The sequence below is a fragment of the Suncus etruscus genome, chromosome 15, assembly GCF_024139225.1.
Source record: "Suncus etruscus isolate mSunEtr1 chromosome 15, mSunEtr1.pri.cur, whole genome shotgun sequence".
Classification (NCBI taxonomy): domain Eukaryota; kingdom Metazoa; phylum Chordata; class Mammalia; order Eulipotyphla; family Soricidae; genus Suncus; species Suncus etruscus.
Window position 1 is genome coordinate 93,101,372 of NC_064862.1, and position 18,722 is coordinate 93,120,093.

Below are 18,722 nucleotides of genomic sequence, written 5' to 3' on the forward strand. Positions count from 1 at the left end.
GACCCCCTTGCTCCCGGAGCAGGAGCCGGGCCGGTCTGTCCAGCTGCCTCCCTCCCTGCTACCCTCCGTCCCCTCCTCCTCTCTCCCCCTCAGGGCAGCCACGGTCCCCCTCTATTTATAAGGGTGCACTCACCCTGCCCTCCCTGCCCCTTCCTTCCTCTCCCCTTCCTGCCACATCTGTCCTTGCCTCCTCACGGACAGACACACCAGTGGGTGATTCTTATTTTTTACGTTTTGTATAGAAACAAAGTCATGTAAGCAAACGGATTACTATTTTTTACAAAAAAAATATATATGGAGACACTCTGTCCCCGTTTCCCCCTATCGGGGCTGCGTCCAGTGCCTTGTCCGGCTAAGCCGGGTTCCGCGAGCCCAGCGCACAGGCGGTCTTGGCGGGCACAGGGACTCAGTCCTGGGCTCACTGGCCCGGCCCTGCCCTCACTCGCTTAGCTGCATCCCCTGTCCAGCCACTATGCTGGGGGCTTCGGACTAGACGTGAGGGTGTTGGTGAGGCAGACGTGGGGGTCCCGGGGCAGGGCGCTGCACTTGGGCTCCTCCGTCTTCCAGCACCTGCAGCCCAGCCCAGCCCAGGCCCGGGTACGAGCATTTATTTGCTGACTGCGTTTGTTGTACGGCTCATGTAGTCATCCCAGCCCCTCCCAGGCACCAGCTAATAAAGGAATAGTTAACACTGTTGGTCTCCGGCTGGTTGGTTCGCTCCGGGCTCCCACCCCTTCCTCTGGGCGGCATTTGGGTCAGGGGTGTTTGTCGCCTAGCCCCCTCTCAGGAAGCCCTATGGGATGCCGGGGATCGAAGCTGGGTCGGCCGGGTGCTGTTGATTGTTTCCACAATCCCCAGCTGTGAGTGCCAGTGCCAGGGGGCATTGACGATTGGGTGGGGCTTTATGCCCTCTGGCCACAAACACGTTACACACACCTGTGTGTTTTTTCCCACCAGAACCTGTCTGCCGGGAAAGAGGCGCCCTAAGTCTGCGGAGAGCAGGCTGGATAGAATCCTTCGCCTCCCCGCAGCCCTCCCAGGGCTTAGCGTGTGAGCACAAGAGCCCTCGTCTCTGCCCCTGACCACTGGACACTTCCGGTGGGAGGCCATTTTACAGAAGGAAAATTCCACCCTGGTCTAAGGCTTTCAAACAGTCCGCCCCACCCTGACGCGGGTTCTACGCCTGGCCTCTCCCCTGCTTGCAGGGGGCCCCGAGGCCACGAGGTGGCGCTCAAGCCCGACGCGGTCCCAACTGGGCTCTGCAGAGGCGTCCCCAAGGCAGGCCCCGTCCAGGGCAACCTCCAGAAGCATTTCTTCCTTTTTTCCCTCGTCTTTCTCCTCCTCCTCCTCTTCCTCCTCCTCCTCCTCCTCCTCCTCCTCTTCCTCCTCCTCCTCTTCCTCCTCCTCCTCCTCCTCTTCCACTTCCTCCTCCTCTTCATCCTTCTCTTCCTCGTCCTCCTCTTCTTTTTCCTTCTCCTCCTTTCTCTTCTACTTCCTCCTCCTCTTCTTCCTTTTCCTCTTTTTCCTCTTCCTCCTCTTCCTTATCTCCTTATCTTCTCTTTTTCCTCCACTTCCTCTACTCTTCTTCTTCTCTTCCTCCTCTTTTTCCTTCTCCTTTCTCTTCTACTTCGTCCTCCTCTTCTTCCTCTTCCTCTTTTTCCTCTTCTTCCTCATCTTCCTTATCTCCTCTTCTACTTCCTTCTCCTCTTCCTCCTCCTCTTCTTTCTTCTCTTCCTCCTTTTCTACTTCCTCCCCCTCTTCTTCCTCTCCTACTTCTTCCTCCTTTTTCCTCTTCTACTTCTCTTTTTCCTCTTCTTCCTCCTCTTCCTTATCTTCTCTTCTACTTCCTCCTCCTCCTCTTTCTTCTCTTCCTCCTCTTCTACTTCCTCCCCCTCTTCTTCCTCTCCTACTTCCTCCTCCTTTTTCCTCTTCTACTTCTCTTTTTCCTCTTCTTCCTCTTCTCCTTCCTACTCTTCCTTATCTTCTCTTCTACTTCCTCCTCCTCCTCCCTCCCCATTCTCTCTCTGATGGTCCTTAGGGTTCACTCTTAGCTCTGATCTCAGGGATCACGCCTACTGGCGCTTAGGGGGCCCTATGGGATGTTGGGGACTAAACCAGGCAAGAGGCCTCCCAGCTGCACTATCTTCACTCAGGCTCCCAAAGAGGCACCACACTCCTGGCGGTGCTCAGGGAACCTACAGATGCTGGGAAGTGCAAAGTGCAAAGCAAGAGCCTTCCCCACCTGATCTAAAGCCTGTAGGCCTCTCAGCTGTCTTGACTAGCTCATGGTCCTGGTGTTGACTGTCCTCCCTGAGCGAGGACCCTGCAGACCAGGAAATCAAAGCTTTGCCAAGGAGTGTGGACTGGGAGAGGAAAGAGGGACAGAGTAAGTCACTCGAGGATTCTTCCCTGCTGGAAGGAGTTCCGGAGGGGAGAAAGGACCTGGGCCAGCTGTGCTGTATCTTCTTGGCTCTTTCACAGTAAAACTTGTTCCCCAGAGGGAATGTTCTGGTGTTCCATGCAGACTTACGGCATGAGGTCAGAACGCACATTTCAGGTGAAAGAGTCTTTGTTTCGGGCCAGAGTGATAGCACAGTGGTAAGGTGTTTTCTTTGCACATGGCCGACCTGGGACGAACCCGGGTTTAATTCCTGGCATCCCATATGGTCCCCCAAACCTGTCAGGAGCAATTTCTGAGTACAGAGCCAGGAGTAACCCCTGAATGCTGCCAGGTGTGGCCACAAAACCAAAACCAAACCAAACCAAACAAAAGAAAAAGAGAGTGTTTATTTGTTTGTTTTTTGGGCCACACCTGGCACTGTTCAGGGTTTATTCCTGGCTCTTACTCAGGAATTACTCCTCCCCTTCCAGGAATCTTCTGAATGAACCTTCCCTGCCAATAACAATAACGTTTCATAAGATATAAGCTATAATGTCATGTATATATTAGCGGTCAAACCCAGGGCATCACACACGCAAGTGCAAAACATGTTTGCTATTATATTAAAAAAAATTGGGGGGGGGGGCATACCCAGCAGTGCTGGATCTGCTCTTAATAATTATTCCTGGTTTTAAAAAATATTCCTGGTGGGAATTGAGGGATTATATGGGATGCCTGGGTTGCCTGCATTCAAGGCAAATGCCCTACCTGCTGTACTATTGCTTCAGCCTCTTGCTTGCCTAGTATATGATAAATTATCAATGTATTGCAACTGAAATGTAGTAATTATACATCTATCATTAAAATTTATATAAAGCAACCTGTTGTATAATCTACAACATGTTAAAATATAGAAATAGCATACCTAAGGGGGCCAGAGCGCTAGTACAGCAGTAGGGTGTTTGCCTTAAGGGCACGAGGCTGACCCAGAATGGACCCGGGTTTGATCCCCAGTCCCCGAGCCAGAGCAATTTCTGAGCGCATGGCCTGGAGTAACACCTGAGTGTCAGGGGCCGGGCGGTGGCGCTGGAGGTAAGGTGCCTGCCTTGCCTGCGCTAGCCTAGAACGGACCACGGTTCGATCCCCCGGCGTCCCATATGGTCCCCCAAGAAGCCAGGAGCAACTTCTGAGCGCATAGCCAGGAGTAACCCCTGAGCGTCACCGGGTGTGGCCCAAAAACCAAAAAAAAAAAAAAGAAAAACAGAAACAAAAAAAAACACCTGAGTGTCACTGGGTGTGGCCCAAACACACACACACATACACACACACACACACTAACATAACTTGGGGTCAGAGCGATAGTACAGCGGTAAGACATTTGCCTTGCACGCAGCTAACACAGGATGGACCCTGGTTCAAATCCTGGAATCCCATATGGTCCCTGAGCCTGCCAGGAGCGACTTCTGAGCACAGAACCAGAAGTAACCCCCGAGCGATGCTGGGTGTGACCAAAACAAAACAAAACAAAAAAAGCATACCTTGCATGCAGGCAACCTGGGTTCATTCCCCAGCACCACATATGGACTCAAGTCCACCAAGAGTAATTCCTGATTGCAGAGCCAGGAGCTTTAGGATCCAGAGTCGACAATTGGAGTAAAGCAAAACAAAACTTCATTCCATCAGCCACAAGCCCCATACTGACCAGTCAGGGCTGTCTGATTCTGTTAAATCTCTCCTTTGAGAGTTCCACCTGGAACTTCTTTCTTCCCTGCCCTGGAAGATTTTATTCTGGGATAATAAAGAAAAGTCAGTTTTGCTTTGGCACTTGAAGATGACACCACGAGGGAGAAGCCACTGAATCAACTGAAGACCCCATGAATCAACTGACTAGGTTGGTTTATTATTGTTATGTTATTGTTGTTTTTGGGTCACCGGTGGTGCTCAGGGGCTACACCTGGCTCTGCACCCAGAAGTTGCTCCTGGAAGGCTTGGGGGACCATATGGGATGCTGGGGATCGAACTTGGGTCCATCCAAGGTTGGCTGCATGCAAGGCAAATGCCCTACCGCTGTGGCCTCCAGCTTGGTTTATTAATTCTTCGTCATTACCCTGCTTCTTCAGACCTGTCTGCCTGGAGTTAGAAATATGTTGCCTGGGATGATCTGGTAACTTATTAGATTTTATTTTACATCCTAGAAGCCTCGGCAGTTAGAGGAAGTTCCTCCAGCTGAGAGTAAAAACGACCCATTTTTTTCATTAGTTATCAGCAGTTTACTCATTCGCGTCAGACAATAAGTTCTCTAGGGGGAAAGCTTCCCATCTCAGATAGCAAGCAAATTCCAATCCAATTGAAAACAATTCACAAAGTTTTCAAAATAACATACTCTAGCCTGCTTGGATTGGATTTAAAACAGCCATCTTTCACTCTCTCCAGCCAATTCCCACCATTGAAAAGGGGCAGGCTGGCACCCCTGCCCTGCACTCAGCTATTCAGGACTTCCTTCCTTAATTCTGCCTGTCCTCCCTCCCTCCCTTCTCTCTCTCTCTCTCTCTCTCTCTCTCTCTCTCTCTCTATATATATATATATATATATATATATATATATATATATACATACATACATATATATACATATATATATATATATATGCAGATAAACTCTATTGATCTCTTCTCCCATCTAAAAATAGCAGGAAAGCAGCTGAAGTTCATCGGAAAGACTGGACCTCTCCAGGACGGAAGTATGTCCTCACTGCTGATTTATCCAGTGTTTACAACCCTCCCCTGCTGCTCCTTGGCCTGCCTGTCTCTAGTGGAGCAAATAATACAAGACTTGCAAATCAAGCTTGCAAATACAAGACTTGCAAATCAAAGGACAGACACAAGGCTGAACGACAAGCACATAACACAACACACAGTTTTTGCTGAACTCAAATAAAATTCCAACCCCAAGGCGGTGGTATTCTCCCTAGAATTTCTCTCCATGTCCTTTTCTTTTCTTTTTTTTTTTGGGGGGGTGAGGGGCCACACCCAGCAACACTCAGGGGTTCTGTGCTCAGAAATCTTTCCTAGCAGGCTCAAGGGACCATATGGGATGTTGGGAATTGAACCTGGGTCCATCACGGTCAGCCACATGCAAGGCAAATGCCTTACTGCAGTGCTATCAATCTCGCCCTCTCTCCAAGTTCTGACCAGACAGACAGTGGTACAGAGAACACACAGCATGACAGACACAGTGACTGAAACCTCCAGTGGGACGCAAACTCATGAGTGTTGGATTACTGGATTCTACTCTACTCAGTATTGGTTCTCTCCCCTAGGGTATGATCTGGTGTTTGGATCACTGGGTCCCACCTACTTAATATTCGCTCTCCTCCCTATGGGTGTGGTCTAGTTCTTGCTAATAGAAGCCTGGGTTTCAGGAAAGCAGGGGCGTCATTCTCCAGTCTTCCTCCACTAAGCTGCCTTTCTTAGGAGCAGAAAGCGTGAGCGTTGAAATTTCTGAACCTGTTCTTGCTCCCTTTCACTGCGTGGATTATTCCTTGCATCGACGTTTGCTTCCAGACCCAGGTCTCCCTGGGTCCCGGTTTTTGGAGCCGAGGATTCATTTACAGATAGTGCCCGAACAGGGATCTGAAACAGGGATTCTGCTTATGATTGGTGAGATGTTAATTTCTGGCTTCTTAAATGGATTTCACTGTTCTGGGATTTTAAGCTTGCGTCTCTCTGGTTCAAAGTGGGGACAATGGCTTGGTTTTTGGTTGAAGGGCCCTGGGTTTTTCTCATGCATATTGAATCAGTGGTAGTTTTCCTTGTTTTTTTTTTTTTTTTTTTTTTTAATTTGTATGCATTGTGAGATGCAAAAGGAAAATGCAGGCTGAATACTCTACCCTCACACTAAAAGTTTCTGAAATACTTTCTAATATTCATGAAAGTCCAGTAAAGGCAAAAATCAGAAAGTTATTTCCGTGATCGAACGTGGTTAAGCCCAAAGTCCTCAGGTTGGTGTTCTGCTGCCCCCTACTGGTACTAGGCCAGTAGAGCCTCTAGTTATTTCATTAGGTGATATTTGTTTACAAAGCAAATCAAATGATATCAAAATGGTCCAATCTTGGAGCTGGAGTGATAGCACAGTGGTAGAGCGTTTGCCTTGAACTCAGCCAACCCGGGATGGACCCAGGTTTAATCCCCAGCATCCCATATGGTTTCCCGAGCCTGCCAGGGGCGATTTCTGAGCACACACGCAGAAGTAAACCTTGAGCGCTGCTGGATGTGGCCCCCCAAAACAAAAATCAAATGGTCCACGCAGAAGTTGAATCAGAAGGTGGATCTGTAAGATTCTCCCCAGTCCACCTCCGCCACAGCTCTTAGAGAGTGTAGAATGGATCAGCATCCTCCCACAACAGCTAGTAGTTTTTTTGTGGTGTGTGTGTGTGTGTGTGTGTGTGTGTGTGTGTGTGTGTTGGTTTTTAGGTCACCCCTGGCAGCACTCAGAGGTTACTCCTGGCTCTGTGCTCAGAAGTCACTCCTGGCAGGCTTGGGAGACCATATGGGATGTCAGGATTTGAACCACCGACCTCCTGCATGCAAGGTAAACGTCCTACCTCCATGCTATCTCTCAGGCCCCCACCACAGCTAGTTCTTAGGGAAATTAATACTAACACAGAATCAAAACAAATTCTCCCAATCAGGAAAACAATCAAACTTTAAACTATGAGGGTTTAAATATGAATTACCTCAGCGAGTTAAGAAACTGTGCTTATCGGGGCCGGGAAGGTGGCGCTAGAGGTAAGGTGTCTGCCTTGCAAGCGCTAGCCAAGGAAGGACCGCGGTTCGATCCCCCGGCGTCCCATATGGTCCCCCCAAGCCAGGAGCGACTTCTGAGCGCATAGCCAGGAGTAACCCCTGAGCATCAAACGGTGTGGCCCAAAAACAAAAACAAAAACAAAACAAAAAAAAGAAACTGTGCTTATGGGGTGGAGCGATAGCACAGTGGTAGGGTGTTTACCTTGCACATGGCCACCCAGGACAAACCTGGGTTTGATCCCCAGCATCCCATATGGTCCCCCAAAGCCAGGGGCGATTTCTGAGTGAAGAGCCAGGAGTAACCCCTGAATGTCACTGGGTGTGGCCCAATAAAAACAACAACAAAAAGACAGGTTAGCGATATGGAAGTTCAAAACTCCTGATGAAAACCTTAGCCTTTGATAATTCCAATGAATACTATCAGGCTATAATACATCCAATTAGGAACAAAGAAGATGTCATGGAATTTCTCCATGTTTGTAAAATGCTGGATTTTACAGTTATCCCCTTCCATACTCACTGGAACTGACCATTATCCCCTGCCCCCCAACTGCTGCACCTTTAACAACATAGGTTATCCAAATGCAAACTTTAGGGAATCAGGCCAGTGGCTTTTGCCAAAGGAAGCCACCTGGTCTTTGCCTGAGGTGTAGGAAGGAGAGATTTCATTGGGTAAGAGATTGATGTCTCTTACTTTCTCTCTGGCACTGGGGTTCAGGTCAGAGGCTTTAAGTGTGGCAATATGGGGCATTTACGAAAACAATGCGGGTCACAACCTCTTAGTACCAGCTCAAGGGCCTGTCCCCTGGAGACCAAGACTTAGTCAACCTGTCTCGGGAAAGTGGGTCAGGGGCCGACCCCTGGCCCCTCAAGATCAGGGAACCTCTTCATCAATAGTTCAGCTTCCTAGTCCAGACCAAGAAAACTCTGCAGCTTAAGCTCATTAAAATATGTCACCTTAGGAAGCTGTGGTCTTGATATACCCCTAACTCAATGCCCTTATATGATTACATCTGGCATAAAAGGGCCAATGCCTCCAGGAACTTTAGGAATGGTTTTAGGAAGAAGCAGTTTAACACTCAAAAGAATCATTGTTCACCAAAGAATTATAGATTCTGATCATATTGGAGAAATAATAGTTCTTGTTTCTGGGGCTGGCGAGGTGGTGCTAGAGGTAAGGTACCTGCCTTGCGAGCGCTAGCCAAGGAAGGACCGCAGTTTGATCCCCCAGCATCCGATATGGTCCCCCCAAGCCAGGGGCAATTTCTGAGCGCTTAGCCAGGAGTAACCCCTGAGATTCAAACGGGTGTGGCCCCCCCCAAAAAAAATAGTTCTTGTTTCTGTACCTGCAGTTCGGACTTTTAAAACACGTGAAAACATAGCTCAAATTTTTGTTACTTCCTGTTATTCCTGGAAAATCAGAAAGCATCAGGGAAGGGAGTTTCAGAAGTACCAAACCTGAGGCTTCTGCTAATATTTTTTATATCTTTCACTGCTAAGTTTAAAGAGGATTATCCAATGTTAACCCTTGAAATTCAGGGCAGGACGTTTGAAGGATTGTTTGACTCTGGAGCTGAAGTATCTGTGATTTCTTTGAGAAATTAGACCAGAAATTGGGCCTTACATGACATTCCTAACAGCTTAGAAGGAGCAGGAGGGATCTTGCCTTCAGATTCGGTTCACCAGAGTGCTATGTATTTGAAGAGCATGGGACTGAAAAATCAACAGGCTATTTTCTTACCATATGTAGCTCTGGTTTCAACAAACCTCTGGGGATGTAATTTGCATAAGCAATGGAGGGCTGAATATCACATCCCTCATCCAAATACCTCTCAGCACATTAACTCAGAAGTTTTGCCTTTTAAAGTGGGGCAACTGGGTTAAAGCACCTAGAACCCATTTCAATCGAATGAAAATCCAATGTTGGATTCATCAATGGCCTATCAAAGCATAAAACTAGAGGTGCTTAAAAGCTTAGTCGATGAACAGCTGGCATGGGGACACACCTCCTCCTCTGAATGGAACTCGCCAATATTTGTAATAAAGAAACAATCAGGTAGCTGGAGACTTTTATCTGATTGATGAGTTGTAAGTGCATCTATGGTTCCTATGGAAAAGTTACAGAATGGATTACACTCACCAATACCCATCCTAAGAGACTGGCCTTTTAATAGTAATTGACTTAAAATATTGTTTATATAACATTTCCATTCACCTAAAAACAAAGTGTTTTGCCTTTCCTGTCCCTCCTATCAGTAATAGGGCCCCATGCAGTGATTTCATTGGACAATTTTGCCTCAAGTCATGGCAAATTCTTCCACATGTGTCGATATTTTGTTGATGCAGTTTATGGTCAGCTTATAAAAAGTTTCCCCAGGCATATTTAATTCATTACTGATGACATTTTATTTTATTTTATTTTTTTATTTATTTTATTTTTTGTTTTTGTTTTTGGGCCACACCCGTTTGACGCTCAGGGGTTACTCCTGGCTATGTGCTCAGAAATCGCCCCTGGCTTGGGGGGACCATATGGGACGCCGGGGGATCGAACCGCGGTCCTTCCTTGGCTAGTGCTTGCAAGGCAGACACCTTACCTCCAGCGCCACCTACCCGGCCCCACTGATGACATTTTAATGGCCAGCCATATGCATAGAGAATTACAATGTGTATATGAATTTGTCAGCTGCTAGCAGAGTGCTGGTTTAACAATAGCCACAGGAAAAAGTCCAGACTTTACCTCCATTTCAATACTGGGACTTTGTATTGGAGCATATTCCTGTGTGTCCCCAAATGATTTCTGTTTATCAGACAAATCTAAGAAATCTTAATGACTTTCAAAAACTCTTAGGTTGGGGCCAGAGAGATAGCACAGCAGTAGGGCATTTGCCTTGCATGCGGCTGAACTAGAAGAAACCCAGTTCAATTCCCAGCATCCCATATGGTCCCCAGCCTGCCAGGGGTGATTTCTCTGTGCAGAGCCAGTAGTAACCCCTGAGTGCCACTGGGTGTGGCCCAGAAGCCAACCAATCAATAAAAAGTTTAAAATAAAAACTCTTAGGTGATATAAATTGGATCTATCTCTCCCTTGGGATTCCAAACTCAGAACTCAGCAACTTATTTAAAATGTTAGAAGGGGGATGGAGAGATAGCACAGTGGTAGGATGTTTGCCTTGCATGCAGCCAAACGGCAGTTCGAAATCCCGGCAATCCCATATGGTCCCCTGAGCCTGCCAGGAGCGATTTCTGAGTGAAGAGCCAGGATTAGCTCCTGAGCGCTGCCAGGTGTGACCCAAAAACAAACAAACAAAAAATATTAGAAGGAAATACTGATTCTTAGCTTGCAAGGCCAAACAGGAATTTGATTTTTTCATGGGCTGGCTCCAAAAGTCCTCTCTTTACAGGTTCATATCTGAAGAGAAGGTGTAGCTTTTACATTTTGCAACCACTAGAATGGGTTTGCCTCTAGAATGGGTTTATTTACACAACAAGCAACCTCCAATGTTTGTGCCCTTATTTGGATTTGATTGCTCTTATCATCATCCTGCCTCTTATCAAAGCAAGGCTCAGAGCAGTTTTCTTGTAGGTTTATCATTATTATTATTATTATTATTATTATTTTGGTTTTGGGGCCACACCCGGTGGATTACTCCTAGCTCTGCACTCAGAAATCACTCCTTGCAGGCACAGGGTGGGATCATATGGGATGCCAGGATTCGAACTACTGTCTGTCCTGGATTGGCCGTGTGCAAGACAGCCCTACTGCTGTGCTATCTCTCTGGCTACTTCTTGTTTTGAACCTGAAATAATAGTGCCACCAGCTCCAAAAAATGGAAATAAAGTGCATACTACTTTTTTTTTGGGGGGGGGCCACACCCGTTTGATGCTCAGGGGTTACTCCTGGCTAAGCGCTCAGAAATTGCCCCTGGCTTGGGGGAGGGGGGACATATGGGATCGAACCACAGTCCTTCCTTGGCTAGTGCTTGCAAGGCAGACACCTTATCTCTAGCGCCACCTTGCTGGCCCCTGCATACTACCTCTTAGTCTGATCGCCTTCTATGAGCTCTGATTTTTTCAGAAGTTTCCTCTCATTTTCTGCTAGAAAAACCTGGGACTTCTTTAAGAGAACACATTTTGTGATTTCCTCTATTATCGCTCCTCCCCTATACCTGACGCCCTGTGTTTTACATTGATGTCAATTTTACATCATGTACTGATGTGCAAGTACTGGCATATATTTTACATCAACGTCAATTTTACATCATGTACTGATGTACAAGTACTGGCATACATTTTACATCATTAGCAGGAAAAGGTGAAATTACTGGCTCTTCACTGACCACAACAGTGCTTACTAATTACAAGTCTGCTCAACAAGTGGAACTTTCTACTTTAAATTCCTTATTATCACATGTTTCAGAGCTATGCAATGTAATAAGCAATTCAGCTTACATAGTACGATTGTTCTCAGGCATAGTAACCACCTCTTTAAATGTTCAAACCAGTTTTTTCAAGATTTTCTGATGCAATTACAAGCCCTTCAGCAAAAATGTGCTGAGTCAATATTTATCACTCATCTAAGAGCCCACTCTGACCTCCCAGGGCCTGTGACTCTAGGAATCAAACTTCTGATCATCTGGCCATGCCAATATTTAAGTCATCTGCAGAAGAACATGCAACATTACATACAAAGCCTTCATTTGCACGTGAACTATAATATGATATGGAGGCAAGCCAGACAAATCGTTGACACATGAACCATTCGAGTGTCATGAATAAAATAACACATGTAGCTGGGTCAACCCCTGAGGGTTACAGAACAATGAACTATGGCAAATGGACAGTACGCACGTTGACTTCTTTCCAAAGAAGCCATATCTCCATGGAGTGGTAGATACATATTTCACATGGGGTGTCAGAGACCAATATGGATTTCAGCAGGACAAACCAGTCTGTGTGGCAAGAATTCATAACCTAAGGCATTGGCTAAGCCCCAGAGCCCTAAGAAATATCACAGTTTTTTATCAGGCATACATTCCAGGAAGCTCGTGACATCCTCGAAACCTCACTAACCTTGAGATGTTCCTGTGCTCCTTATGTAAAGATAGTATGTAAAGATTAGCTGTAAGGTGACCTCTGTAATGTGGGCTGTTTATCCCACCTTCTCTCCACCCCCTGTAAAAATTGTCCTTAAAAGAAGCCTGTACCGATCAATAAACGGAGCCTTGACAAACCTTGTGTTGCTTGGCCCCCTTCTTTCTCCCCATTCTATTTTCAGGCTGGAACCCCTCTATACCCATGAGTGACGGAGTCCTGCAGGACAGGACAGTGGGGCGTGTCAATGACTTCTAAATTAGTTAAAGCTGTTTGTACCTTTATACTACAATGTTTTTCTTATGGGTGTTCTCTAATTCATTACAAGGACAATGGCTCTGCCTACATCAGTAAAGCTTTTCAATCATTTTGCAAAGAATGGCAAATTAGGGCCCGGAGAGATAGCACAGCGAGCCAGGACCTAAGGTGGTTGGTTCGAATCCCGGTGTCCCATATGGTCCCCCGTGCTTGCCAGGAGCTATTTCTGAGCAGACAGCCAGGAGTGACCCCTGAGCACTGCCGGGTATGACCCAAAAAACCAAAAAAAAAAAAAAAAAAGAATGGCAAATTAGGGGCTGGAGAGATAGCATGGCGGTAAGGCGTTTGCCTTTCATGCAGGAGGTCATCGGTTTGAATCCCAGCGTCCCATATGGTCCCCCGTGCCTGCCAGGAGCAATTTCTGAGCCTGGAGCCAGGAATAACCCCTGAGCACTGCCGGGTGTGACCCAAAAACCAAAAAAAAAAAAAAAAAGAATGGCAAATTAAACACATCACTGGAATCCCCTGGAATCCACAGAGACAAGATATAGTTGAAAGAGTTCACAGAACCCTCAAAACTCAATTATTAAAATATAGGAAAAAGGACATGTCACCCACAGAATTTTTTTTTTTTTTTTTGGTTTTTGGGCCACACCCGGTAACGCTCAGGGGTTACTCCTGGCTATGCGCTCAGAAGTCACTCCTGGTTTGGGGGACCATATGGGACACCGGGGGATCGAACCGCGGTCCGTCCAAGGCTAGCGCAGGCAAGGCAGGCACCTTACCTCTTGCGCCACCTCCCGGCCCCCTCACCCACAGAATTTTATCCTTAACATTATTTTCACTAAACTTCTGAAATTTACCCTAAGGAGAGCCCTATATAACTGCAGAAAGACACCTTAAAGGAGATGTTCGAATGGAGATGTAAAAAATATTAATTCACCATTATGGGTAAAAATGGATAACGAATGGATTGCTGGTAATTTCATTTGAGGAAAAGGATGTGCTTATGTTTCTACAAATGACAACCCTGCCAAGCAACTTCGGGTACCACTATACCGTGTCAGAAGTAGGAGTCTCACAAATAAAAAAACTAAGACACTAATTCATGATAAGACTGCAAACCTGGGGCCGGGCAGTGGCGCTAAAGGTAAGGTGCCTGTCTTGCCTGCCTTGGATGGATCGCGGTTCGATCCCCCGGTGTCCCATATGGTCCCCCAAGCCAGGAGCAACTTCTGAGCACATAGCCAGGAGTAACTTCTGAGCATTACCAGGTGTGGCCCAAAAAATCAAAAAAAAAAAAAAAAAAAAAAAAAAAAAGACTGCAAACCTTCCCCCTCAGAACCAACACAGATTACCCCGAAGAACAAGAGCAGGAAACACACCCTGACCTCAACAGGTAGTAACTGGGACAATAAGTTAACACCACAAAATGAGGCAGAGACTATCAGGAGTGGAAAGTGACCAGTTCCAGAATCTCAATTCTATAAGTGAGGAAACTGGTCCTGTCGTCGCTGGGCTTCATAATTTAGGAAAATGTTATAATGCCTACATACTATTCCCAGTTTGACTGATTACTTTTACCAGGCCCATTATAAGAAGGAACATTAACAGGTCAAATCTGTTGGGACATAAAGGCAATGTGGCAGAAGACTTTGGTAAGATTGTAAAAGCCTGTGGGTAGGACAGCACAGGTATATCAACAAAAAGACTAAGATTACCATTGGAAAGATAAATGGTCAGTTTGTAAGAGACAATAAACAGCATACACATAAACTACTTCTGCTCTTCATAGAAGGTCTTTATCAGGATTGGAATTAAGCTGAAATGCAGAATAGACGTAGAGAGGAAAATAGAGACCATCTTGTTGACTCAAAGCCATAAAACAAGCTTGGCAGAGACACAAGCAGTTTTACGAGTCTATTATTGCTACACTTTTCCAAGACGAGATAAAACCCACAATTCAATGCCTTATCTGCCACCAAGAATCTCATACATGGAGATCTTTACTTATTTACCCTGGCCTTTGACATCTAAATGCATGTTGCAAGGTTACCTTAAAGTGTTTTTCAAAAATTAAGAACTGAGAGATTATAATAGGGTTTACTGCAGCCACTGTGGCACACAGGATTCCTTAAAAAGGAGTTTGGAAATTACCTCCTGTGCTCTTAATACATTTGAAATGCTTCTTCTATGATGGCAAGAAGATAAAAAAAGAAGGAAGGGGACACCGTGGTAAAAAAAATAAAAAAAAGAAGAAGAAGATGAAAAAAACTACAGACCTATGTGGACATTATTTTATTTATCTTATTTTTATTTTTTTATTTTTTGCTTTTTGGGCCACACCTGACAGCGATCAGGGGTTACTCCTGGCTTTGAGCTCAGAAGTCTCTCGTGCAAGCTCAGGGGACCATATGGTATGCCAGGAATTGAACCTGAGTTTGTCTAGGGTTGGCCATGTGCAAGGCAAATGTCCTACTGCTGTGCTACTGCTTGGGCCTCTCCTTATCACAGTACATATGGGCTCTAAGAACAACCATGAAGAATACTATTTATTCTCTGTTTTGAACCATTATGGTGAAATGGAAAGGGGTCCTTGTACAGCCTGTTGAAATAATACAGTAAGAAAAAATTGGTGGCTGGTCCGATGGCAGTGGTTTATCAGAACTTACTAATGTTAGTATCACAAAAGTTGGTGTATAACCCCCCACTGCTCAATTTGACTGGCTTAAAAAAAAGAAAAAATTGGTTTAAAATTGATAATCAAGGGGTTAGAGAGAAAGCACAGCAGTAGGGCATTTGCCTTGCATGCAGCCGACCCAGGAGAGATCCAGTTTTTGTTGTTGTTGTTTTTTATGTTTTTTGGGTCACACCCGGCGTTGCTCAGGGGTTACTCCTGGCTGTCTGCTCAGAAATAGCTCCTGGCAGGCACGGGGGACCATATGGGACACCGGGATTCGAACCAACCACCTTAGGTTCTGGATTGGCTGCTTGCAAGGCAAACACCGCTGTGCTATCTCTCCGGGCCCGAGAGATCCAGTTTTGATTCCCGGCACGCCATAAGGTCCCCTGAGCCTGCCAGGAGCGATTTCTGAGTGCAGAACCAGGAGTAACCCCTGAGAGCTGCCAGGTGTGACCCCAAAAACCAAAAAAGAAATAAAAAAGAAAAAGATAATCAGAAATCTCCAACTCATCTAAATCTTCAGCAGTTCATATATATTTTTACATTTCAAAGAGACCTGCTGAAACAGATACAACTGTTTAAATTAGTGAATTTATAACTGAAAGCTCTTTAGGGATGTCTATAATAATGTTCTAATATTTTTACCATCAGGAAAACAGCTGCAGAATGTGGACTCCCATTATAGTGCTCTTTATTAGAATGTTTTAGTGTCTTAATCTCTATTATGTTCTGTTATAATAACCTTTTTTTTTTTTTTTGGTTTTGGTTTTGGGTCACACTCAGCAGTGCTCAGGGGTTCCTCCTGGCTCTATTGCTCAGAAATTGCTCCTGACAGGCTCAGGGGACCCATATGGGATGCCGGGATTTGAAACTACTGTCCTTCTGCATGCAAGGCAAACACCCACCCTACCTCCATGCTATCTCTCTGGATCCTATAATTACGTTTTTTTTTTTTGTTTGTTTTTTGTTTTTTTTTTTGGTTTTTGGGCCACACCCAGCGGTGCTCAGGGGTTACTCCTGGCTGTCTGCTCAGAAATAGCTCCTGGCAGGCACGGGGGACCATATGGGACACCGGGATTCGAACCAACCACCTTTGGTCCTGGATCGGCTGCTTGCAAGGCAAATGCCGCTGTGCTATCTCTCCGGGCCCCTTATAATAACCTTTTAATGCTTTTGTTAACTGTGATCCATGGAGATTGATGCCCTTAGCATGCCCTTAGTTTCACATTACAGTGATATTTTTTCATTGGACGCCTAATACAGTGTTCATTATGATGTCTTAACAAATATTTTAAATCATCTATTTTCCATTTGTTATATCTGCTAGTATGAGCTAATGTCTTTATTCACAGAGATCCTTGGACAAGGCATCTGAATGTCACACTCTTTTTTTTTTTTTTTTTTTTTTTTGGTTTTTGGGCCACACCCGGTAATGCTCAGGGGTTACTCCTGGCTATGCGCTCAGAAGTTGCTCCTGGCTTGGGGGACCATATGGGACGCCGGGGGATCGAACTGTGGTCCGTCCAAGGCTAGCGCAGGCAAGGCAGGCACCTTACCTTTAGCGCCACCGCCCGGCCCCTGAATGTCACACTCTTTATATAGTGCTCATCACCACATTACTTAGTATTCTGGCCTTGATCATTATGATTTTTTGTTTGTTTGTTTGTTTTTGGGTCACACTCGGCAGTGCTCAGGGATTCCTCCTGGCTCTACACTCAGAAATCACTCCTGGCAGGCTCGGGGGACCATATGGGATGCTGGCATTCGAATCACCGTCCTTCTGCATGAAAGGCAAATGCCTTACCTCCATGCTATCTTTCTAGCTTGAAAATTATGATTGTTTTAAGAATGTTCTATGTACATTCTTTTTTTTTTCTCTATGTACATTCTAAATCATGAAGCATTTTTCCCCCAGCAAATTCCCCTCAATCCATGTCAATTAAACTAGAAAACTTTTACACTCAAAATGTTGGCTTTATATTTAGAAGCACTTTTTTTTTTTTTTTTGGTTTTTGGGCCACACCCGGCGTTGCTCAGGGGTTACTCCTGGCTGTCTGCTCAGAAATAGCTCCTGGCAGGCACGGGGGACCATATGGGACACCGGGATTCGAACCAACCACCTTTGGTCCTGGATCGGCTGCTTGCAAGGCAAACTCCGCTGTGCTATCTCACTGAGCCCTATTTAGAAGCACTTTGACCCTGTTTTATCCTGGGTCAATTTTTCCAAATGCAAACTCTGGATCAATCCTTTTGTCCATTTATGTGTGTACATAATGTGTGTACATATTGTACATAATGTCTTTCTATATTGCGCACAGCTCTTTATTTTTTGTATAGATGATGCCACTGATGTTGCAGTGGCTGACTTTTTTCTGTGTGTGTGTGTGTTTGTTTTTGTTTTTGGGCCACACCCAGTGATGCTCAGGGTTACTCCTGGCTATGCACTCAGAATCACTCCTTGCTTGGGGTACCATATGGGACGCCAAAGGATCGAATGCAGTCTGTCCTAGGTTAGTGAGTGGAAGGCAAACACCCTATAACTTGTGCCACTGCTCCGGCCCCTTTTGGTGCTGCTCTGGTGTAAGTTTGAAGGAATCAATATAAATCAGCCCAGTTGAATTTGCTGCAGACAGCCCATTGCATGGAGAGCAGGGCTTAGGTGGCACCACTGGCTTGTGAGCTGCTCTTGGTCCTCTCCAGAGGCTCATCCTACATGAAGGTCTCCTGCTCTATGTATTCACTCTGGCTCCTGCTGCTGTCAGAGTCATTCGAGTCTTTGAACTGCGAGTCATCCTCAAGAAGAAGCCAGCACACTGCTGATGTGCTCCCAGTGGTCACTTTCTACATTTCATTTCTATACTTCATTGCACTATCGACTAATTTGGCTTTTGACATATCCTCGGCTCTAGACATATCCTGATCTGTGACTGCTCTAAGCCATTTTTTTCAGACTCTACAAGACTATGTTGCCAACTGAAGTTGTAATCTGGAATTTATTCTCTCCATAGACTACCTCAAAACACTTAGGGAATATGTATACCTTTTTTGTTTGCTTTTTTAAAAAATTTAGGTCACACCCCGCGGTGCTCAGGGGCCATTCCTGGCTCTGCACTTAGAAATCTCTCCTGGCATGCATGGGAGACCATTTGGGATGCTGGAAATCAAACCACCATCTGTCCTGGATTGGCTGCGTGCAAGGCACACGCCCTACTGCTGTGCTATTTCTCCAGCCTCTGTATGCTTCTTACGTGTATTTCTTCAACATGCATATTTTTTTTTTTTTTTTTTTTTTTTTTTTTTTTTTTTTTTTTTTTTTTTTTTTTTTTTTTTTTTTGGGCCACACCCGGCGGTGCTCAGGGGTTACTCCTGGCTGCCTGCTCAGAAATAGCTCCTGGTAGGCACGAGGGACCATATGGGACACCAGAATTCGAACCAACCACCTTTGATCCTGGATCGGCTGCTTGCAATGCAAACTCCGTTGTGCTATCTCTCTGGGCCCAATATG